Below are 9,135 nucleotides of genomic sequence, written 5' to 3'. Positions count from 1 at the left end.
TCATCTATTTTAGTGAATTTTAAATTTTGCCTTTTAATATTATCTCAGATTTATTGAATATTCTGTTCATGGTCTCAAAACATCTTTTTTTTTTTTTTTAATGGTTGACTTTATTTTCAAGATTATATACTTTGTGGGCCTGGGGATGTGGCTCAAGCGGTAGCACGCTCACCTAGCATGTGTGCGGCCCGGGTTCGATCCTCAGCAGCACCACATACCAACAAAGATGTTGTGTCCGCCGAGAACTAAGAAAAAATAAATAAATGTTAAAATTCTAAAAAAAAAAAAAAAAAAGATTATATACTTTGTCTTTGAGGCCTGAAAATCTGTCTTCAAAGTAATCTAATCTATTGGTGATGCTTTCCTCTGAATTTTCAATTTAGTTTATTTATTTATTTATTTATTATTATTTTTTTTTAAAGAGAGAGAGAGGTAGAGAGAGGGGGAGAGAGAGAGAGGGGGAGAGAGAGAGAGAGAGAGAGAGAGAGAGAAAGAGAGAGAGAGAGAGAGAGAGAGAGAGAGAGAGAGAGAGAGAGAGAGAATTTTTAATATTTATTTATTTTTTTAGTTCTCGGCAGACACAACATCTTTGTTGGTATGTGGTGCTGAGGATCGAACCCGGGCCGCACGCATGCCAGGCGAGCGCGCTACCGCTTGAGCCACATCCCCAGCCCAATTGATTGATTTTTTTATTTTGAGGATTTTTAATTTGGTTCCTTTTCAGAATCTTTATCTCTTTAATGAAGTGATCTTTCACTTCATGTGTTTTCTCTCTAATTTTACCCTTATATCCTCTTTTACTTCATAGAACATTTTAACTATGAAATATACAAAGTTCTTCTCTGACATTTCCTCTATTGGGATTTCAGTGAAGTCTGATGTTGAAGCATTTTGGACTGTTTGGGATGGTTTGTTTCCTAGTTTTTTTCACATTGTTTGTCTACCCATTTATCAATATAGTTCTCAATTCTTTTAAGTGAAGGACTTCATGAGCATTTTTTATCTTAAGAGCCCTGAGATGGGTAAATATCCAGATAATGATATTTTAAGTCAATCTATGACCTCTGCTAATCCCAATATTAGCACCTCTGAGCTGTATTTACTGTAATTACTTTAGAGATGGGCTATTCCATTCAACCTTATAAGAAATAAAATCATCTTACAATTATTCTCCATGGTTTTTTAAATTCAGGGATAACCCTATAATAAAGTTCTGGAATAAGTAAAAAATTAGTTTTTAATTTTAGTAAACTTACTGTAACCTTAAGTGAGAGCTAAAAAGATGAGGAAGAAAGATTTGGGGAAAAGGAGAGGGGAAAAAGAGAGAAAGAAGAGAGAAAGGGAAAATATATAAAAGAATAATTTACATCAAGGTAGAAAGGAGAAATAGATGAATGATTGATATTTGAGGTAATGAAAGAGGATGAGTAGGGGTTAAAAGGAGCAAGTATAAACTAGAGATAGGAAAACAGATAGGAAGATTGATTCTAATAATGTTTTAAACCATTAGATGAAATACATTCAAAAGAGTTGAAGGTACAGTGTTGACTACTGGGTTAATAATTGATGTTCAAGTTACAAAGTTACAAAATTATTTATATGATCAAGTGGACATTTGAGTTGTTTAAAGTAAACAAGGTGAAGAAAATTCCTGTAGAATCTTTGTTTGGATTTTATTCAGATCTGAATATTTAGCAGATTTCTATCAGCCTTTGGCTATGTATCTCTCCCAAGTTGCAGGGGTACAGGATCCAATTACCTAGTTGCTATGAACCCCCTATCAGCAGCTTCTGGTTTGTCAGCTCAGGAGCCTGCAGCTGACTGCTCAGAGGGTGCAATGTAATGGGTTGACAGTTTGTGAACAGTCCTTTAGGATGCAGTCTCTGGAGTGTCCTGTGATTCCTGTGGGTCACTGTGTAACTACTCCCCTCTACAGGATCTCTTTTCAAGATCCTGGTAGCCGTCTGTGACTTAAGGAACTCTGGTTGTAGATTTTCCAGAGGTGTGCAGATGTATTTCCCTGCTAATGCCACTCTCCGAGGTACTGTAGTGGAGGGTCTCAGGCGGTTCACCTGGACTCTAGTTTCCACTCTCTCAGGTTGTGAATTGCAGGTATTGATTCCCTCTGTTTAGTAAGTGTGATTCAAGGCCCTGCAAGCATCCAAACAATGCACTGCCACTTGCCAGTTGTGATCACTGCTGCACACCTGTTAAGGCTGGGATTAGTCCCTTCCTGATGCATAAACTCTGGTAAATTTTCCACTGGGTCACTATGTCACTGAGTATTCAGGGAGTTTCCCTCTGGTAAGGCCCTGTGATCCCAGAGACCAACCCTAGTTTTCCCCTATGTCCTTCTCCTAGTGTGAGTGGTTGGAGCCTGGTGAATCCACTTTCCTCTGTTCGGGGCCAAAGCTGCTTCATTGCTGTCTCTGTTAAAGTTAAGCAGTTGGCTGCTGTGCACAGCTTTCTGCCCTTGGAAGGTGATGCGGAGCAGGGTTAGGCACACTAACCTGCCCCTCTATTGCCTGCCCCTCCACGCCCCAAGTCTCTCCAGGTCTCAGATATTGTAATGTTGTGCCTTAGAACATTTATTTTGTTACCCACCTCTCAATTCTGCTTTTCCTTCACTACCTCCTTTCTGTGTTGTGAGATTGGGACTCTTCCTAGCTCGCTTCTGCCATCTTCTCATAGATACTCTCATTTAGTCTTAAAACTGCAATGTATGTCTTTATCTAATATAGCTGTTGTTCATTCATTTTCTATTTTGTATAATATTAAACAATGTAAATATAACTACATACTAATAAATACTTTGATTGATGACTATCTAGATTATTATTAATTTTTTTTATAATAAACACTACCTTCCAGGAACAAACTGATATGTGCATCCTGATGTACATTTGAAAGAGTTTCCCTAGGGAATATAACCAGGACTTGAAATACTATATGATAGAGTAAGCCAGTGTTCAACTTTATGGCTGAAATAATGCCAAATTATTTTGCAAAGCAGTTTCACCAACTTGTATTACTGTAGGCAGTGTATACAAGATCTATTTAAACCATATCTTTTATGGTTTGAAATAATCTTTTTTTCCTAATCTTGTGGTTGTAAATCTACTATTATTACTTAAGTTGTTCTTTTTTTTCCCCTCCCAGATAAATTTTTGAATTAAATGATCAAGTCTCCTAACATAATATTGGGATTTTAATTGAAATTGCATTCAATCTTCAGATCAGTTTAAAAGACAGTTGGCATCTTTATATGATATGATGTTACCAGTAAAATGCTGGTAAACTGCCTATCCTTGATATGTAGCGTTTACTGCTTTCTGTGATATAATATTCCCACCAAGGCCAGTTGTAAGCTCCACTGTGATACTACTGTACCTGGAATTGGGAAGAAATTCATATAATAAACTTTTATTGATTAGTGAAAGACTGTAGTAGAACTCTGGATGTAATCTCTTCATTTAATTTTTCATAAAATTTTATAATTTTCTGAATGTATGTAATTGTGCATCTTTTATAAGCATCCCTCCCAGTGCTTTCTATCCTTGTTACTGTAAATCTGTTTAAAATTTTTAAAAATATTTCTGTCACTTGTGCATAGAAAGGCAATTGATATTTCTATATTTGTCTTAAATTCTTAATAGTATATCTACATAATTTTCAAGTTTTCTCTATAAATTTGCCTTTTTTGACATTTAATGTGAATGAAATCACATATGTTCTGCTATATCTGCCTTCTTTCACTTACTGTAATAGTTTTGTAGTAATCTATGACATAGTACATGTCAATGGTTTCTATATATTGCTGAATAATATTCTATTGTATGAACATACCACATTTTGTCTTTCTATTCACTAGTTTATGGATTTAGATTTCTGTGCTCAATTCTGTATTTCCATTGCTAAAAGTATATTTTATCTTTTTATTGTTATTAATCCTTCAATTGTTACTTTGTGCCTTTACTCTTTGCTTCTTGATTAATACTGTCAGGTGTCAATTTTGTTAGTTTTTATAAAGAATTAATTCTAGACTTTTATTAACTCTGTGTTGTATTTGATTTTATCTCATTAATTTAACTTTCTTGAACTTAATTGGAAGTCATTGTTTTATCTTTCCCAATCTGTTGTTCAATTTATTTTCATCCTTCTTTTCTAATACAAAGGCTATTTATTTTTCTCATAGTACTACTTTATATACTAAAGATTATTATACATTTTTTTCATCATCTTTCAGTTCTAAATATTTTTGATTTATCTTAGGTTTCTTCTTTTGTATTTTAATTATAGTAGAATATGTATATTTTTATTTTTGTTATAGATTTCTAAATTAGTTACATTGTGATCAGAGAATTTGGATAGAATAATAGCTGTATTTTGAAATTTGCAGAGACTTAGTCTGATATATATTTGTGACATGTTTTCTTGAGGGAAATATTTGTTCCTTAGTTTCTGGACTCAGAATTCTGTGTAAATTCTCTAGATTAGGCTTATTATTTTATAGTTTGTGTTTTATAATTCCAAATTCTGAAGACCTAAAGGGCCTAAAATTTTATTTAATAACTTTTGTGTGTTTCTCAGTCTTTGTGGCTGAAAATCTCTTCTACATTGAAGCTTATTGTAGGATCCTCTCTTGATGACATGGGGAATGTTTCTGGAATTTTAGGATCATACATTCCTCTTTTATTTTAGTTTTGTTGGGTCTGATACCATATTTAGGTGGTACGGGGTGCCACAAATCATATTTTCCCCTTCTCTCCTCCTGCCTCACCCCCATGCTTATTAAAGTCAGATTGTGTAAAAATTATATGCAGAGTTAGTTTGGCAGAGAAAAAAATTAGGGAAGAAAGAGGGCATCATGAATGCTATTTAAGGCTTATCCTTTACAATTTTAAGACAGCTATAGACTGAATTAATTTTTATTCTTTCAAGAGAGCTTTTTTGAAACATTGCCCAGGTGCCTGGATTCTGATAAAGATGTAAGTGGTCCAGCCAAAAATCTCACTTGAATACCAGTCGTGGTGGTGTGTCCCTTCATCCCAGCTCTTCAAGGAGGCTAAAGCAGAAGGATCACAAGTCCTAAGCCACCCTCAGCAACTTAGACCCTATCTCAAAATAAAAAAAGGGCTGGGATGTAAGTTGGTGGTAGAGTACCTCTGGATTCAATCCCCAATACAGGGGGGAAAATCTCCCTTGAAATGAGTGAATGAAAATATTAGCCCCAGGAAATCTCCACTGTAGCCATTGAAATACTTTTGGTGGTAGTGATACGATAAAGAAAGAATGAATTATTATTTTAAAAGTAAAAGAATTGTGGAGGATGGAGTTTTTTTTTTTTTTAATTTTAATCTACTTTGAACTAATGGTAGAGTACTGATCAGAACTGAATCATACTCAGGTTCCTGTTAAATATATGCCTTATTTCTAGGTTTGATGGAGAATGTGATATTTATGTTGTTAGGTATAGATGGAGAAATTTGTTTCTCAAGGGAATTTGTAAGATTATAAAAAGAAATGGTTGACAGATTTTTCACACTGAGTGTCTTAGAATGCATAAATTTAAATGGTTTCTAGAGTCCTAAAAAATACCTCCATTTTAACTACTTATCTAGGTGTGATCCAACTGTAAAAAACTAGTTCTGTGTCATCCAAACTTTGAAGAGTCTGATTGATATACAGGCATGTTATATAATATGATCAACAAATTAATATAGCCATTTAAATCTGATATTCCAAATCCATTTGTATGACTAGCTAAAAGTTCAGATGACAGAGGTGTTCATTTATTTCAGGAAAAGAAGGGATGAAACCTGGATAATGGCCTCAGAGAATATTTCTGGCAGATACCTGGAGATACAATGATAAAGTTCTATTACCTTAAATTTTTTTTACAACAATTTTATTTACTTGTTTCTATTATTTATATAAAAGAGAAAAATCAGACCTAATGAAATCCTTGACAGGATTAATATTTTTTTTTTATTTTGGAGTTGTCCTTGATAGTAGTTGAATAAAGATTTAAAAATTCTCGTCTATTTTTGTGACTACTTTTAGATGATTTTGGATTTAGGATCTGGAATCATGGTGTTTTATTATTTAGGTCTAGTATTTCTATATCTTTTGACTGCAAAGTATAATAAACTGAATATCATAAGACTAATAATGAAAAAAATTATTTTCTCCTATGTGTTTGCTTATAGAATATTTCTGTAATTGTGGAACTACTAATATTAAGGCTTAGTGATTCAGTTTGAAAAGTGACTACCAAGAGATTATACATAATTTGAGAATTTCTCAAGAGTATCTAATAAATATTCTCTACTTTTCCACTTTGCTCTCTAACCAATTTGGAAGTTAAAGAGCGACAGATGTGGACCAAAATACCCATTTTATTACTAATAAAAAATTTTTTGGAAGATGTGGCTTACTCAGGAAGCAAAATGGACTCATTAAGTGAACCATAAAACTTACAGGCTCATATCTTCTTCACTCATGAAATTTACCAACCTGATGATGTGACTGAATAAGAGTCACCTTCTCCAGGAGTCCTGAGCTAGATCCCAAGAGGAAGAAGGTTGAGACTGAATCCAATATATTCAGCTTATTCTTCCCACACAAGTCATTCCATAAGTGGGTGCAGGAAAAGATTACCATAAAACTTGAATAAATCAAGGACATTTATTTTCTTACATTTCTTTAGACCTGATGTCTAACAAAGTGTCAGAAGAATTGGTTTCTCTTGGAGACCCTTAAGGGACATCTCTTTCATGTGTTTTCCCTAGCTTTTGGTAGCTATAGGTACTTTTCCCTTCTTGGCTTATAGATGCATAACTTCAGTTTCTGCCCTCTTGTTCATATGGTCAATACTTGTGTCTCAGTTTTTGTTTCCCCTTCTCTTCTAATGACACTCATTATTGGATTCTAATCCAGTGTAATTTCTGGATCCTTACTTTAATTATGTCTGGAAAGATCATTTTCTCAAATGAGATCATATTTATAGATTCCTGGTGGACCTATCTTTTGGAGGGGACACTATTCGGTTTATAAAAGGAATGGAGAGGCCAGGGATTGGGTTAATTAAACAAGTAACCAGAATGCTTGCTAAGAAACATCAGGAATTGGGACAGGTATTACTTCTGTCATTCTCCATCTCTTTGTTCTTGGGACCAACCAGATGTAGAAGATCAGCAAAACAGTCTTGTTCCTAGCCTGTATTTGCATCATTACTTCAACTTGTGTTTCTTTTAAAGCATCTTATCTATGTTGTGAGCACTAGTGTCAAAGCTAGGTAAAATAATGAATATATCCACATATCCACTTAATTGTACATAAATAAAGGACAATTTGTCATATAACATAAACAACCAGTGTGAAAGTTCATGTCAACATCCATGGGATATAGACTACTCAAATTCCATGAAAATGCCTCTGACCTGTATATTATATGTCACCCTGAATGAGGGTGGACTTTGTCATTCTGGATATTAAATTAGTAAAGTTAATTTCTTTCTTACTAAACATTAAATAGAAACAAAATTTTCTTCCAACACTTTAGTGAAAGTGCTGTCCCTAGGCTGCCTGAGGTTTGCTTTGGACCACCTAAGACTAGATCATCACTGTCTAGTGGACATTTTACAGTGATATAAATGATCTGTCTCTGTGTTGTTCAGGAATAGAACACTTGAAATATGGTTAGTACAATTGAAGAAATTAATTTTTAATCTTATTTAATTTTAATTAATTTAAATGCTAATGTAAATGGCTACATGTGACTTGTGGACTGTATTAAACATCTTAGGCAAGATATTTTTTAATGCCTAGGCTAAAAATATTGGAAATGCTAAAGTAAACAGAGCAATGAGCATTATAATAAATATGACTTCTCTATTATTTATTTTAATTTTCCTTTTTTAAAAAGACATTAACAAAGCCAAAGAAAAAGTTCATCCTGAATTAGCAACTTATCTATACTTGTTAAGGATTTTGGACTTCTTTCAGGTTTAAATCCTTTTTCTTCATAGCTAAAAATTAGATGAGGGGCTGGGGTTATGACTCAGCGGTAGAGCGCTTGCCTCGCACATGCAAGGTCCTGGGTTCGATCCTCAGCACCATAAAATATAAAAATAAATAAATAAATAAAAGTTATTGTGTACAACTACAAAAAAATAAATATTTAAAAAAATTAGATGAAAATTTACAATCTTCTTTTTTGAATTATATCCTCTAATTCTAAATTTAAAACAAAAATCATTCCTTTGCAGGCAAAATACTGGTAAATATATAGTAGAAAAATTTCAGTGTGGAGACATTTTTGCTCAAGAAATTAAGTAAAAATATTTTCCAACCATTTAAAAATTTTCCTTGCTGAAAATATAAATTAATATGCCTAGATATTACTTTTAAAAGACTTTGTTTAAACTGTAACTTCTCCTCCAAAGAGTGATACTATTTAAAGATGTATTTTATTATATGGGAATGATAATTTTTGTTAAATGTATTTTTCAAACGTGTAAGCAGATTTTACTGTCATTTCCCAATTTTACCATAAGCATTTTATTATATAAAACTTTATTGGTAGTTAGTTCATGATTTATTTTTGTCTTTGATTGAAATTTGGCCAGAGAGAATATTTCTTCTTCATACTGTCAACACATATAATATAGCATTAGATTAATATCATTTGTAAAAGGAAATGTGGAGATAAGTCAAGTATAACTCATACTTCCTGAATTTTATGTAGTTTAAACTTTGGGGTATTGTATTCTTCATTTATACCAGGAGAGGGTGCATTTTAAATTTGATGTCTTTGAACAGAAATCATTCCTTTTAACTTCTGCCATAAAGTTTATGTACCTTAAAGAATTGCCAAGTTCTTTATCTCCAGAATGTTCCCTAATGTACATGGAGGAGAAGCAGGATGTATATGAACCATTTAGTGCACATCAGACTAAAAGCATCAATTAATACATCCTTTTTTTTTCCTCCCAGAAAATACAGTTTTGTTTTCCAAGTGTTTTCTTTTCTTGTTACTAGTTGAATAGTAAATGAATTCAGAAATTTAAAATTTGTTCTTCAGGGGACCTTTTGAAATTTTATCTTTAAATACCATAACAAACAAAACCCACC

This window comes from Ictidomys tridecemlineatus, chromosome 6 (assembly GCF_052094955.1).
Source record: "Ictidomys tridecemlineatus isolate mIctTri1 chromosome 6, mIctTri1.hap1, whole genome shotgun sequence".
NCBI lineage: Eukaryota > Metazoa > Chordata > Mammalia > Rodentia > Sciuridae > Ictidomys > Ictidomys tridecemlineatus.
The sequence above is the reverse complement of the archived record's forward strand: the minus strand, read 5'-3'. Positions refer to the sequence as shown.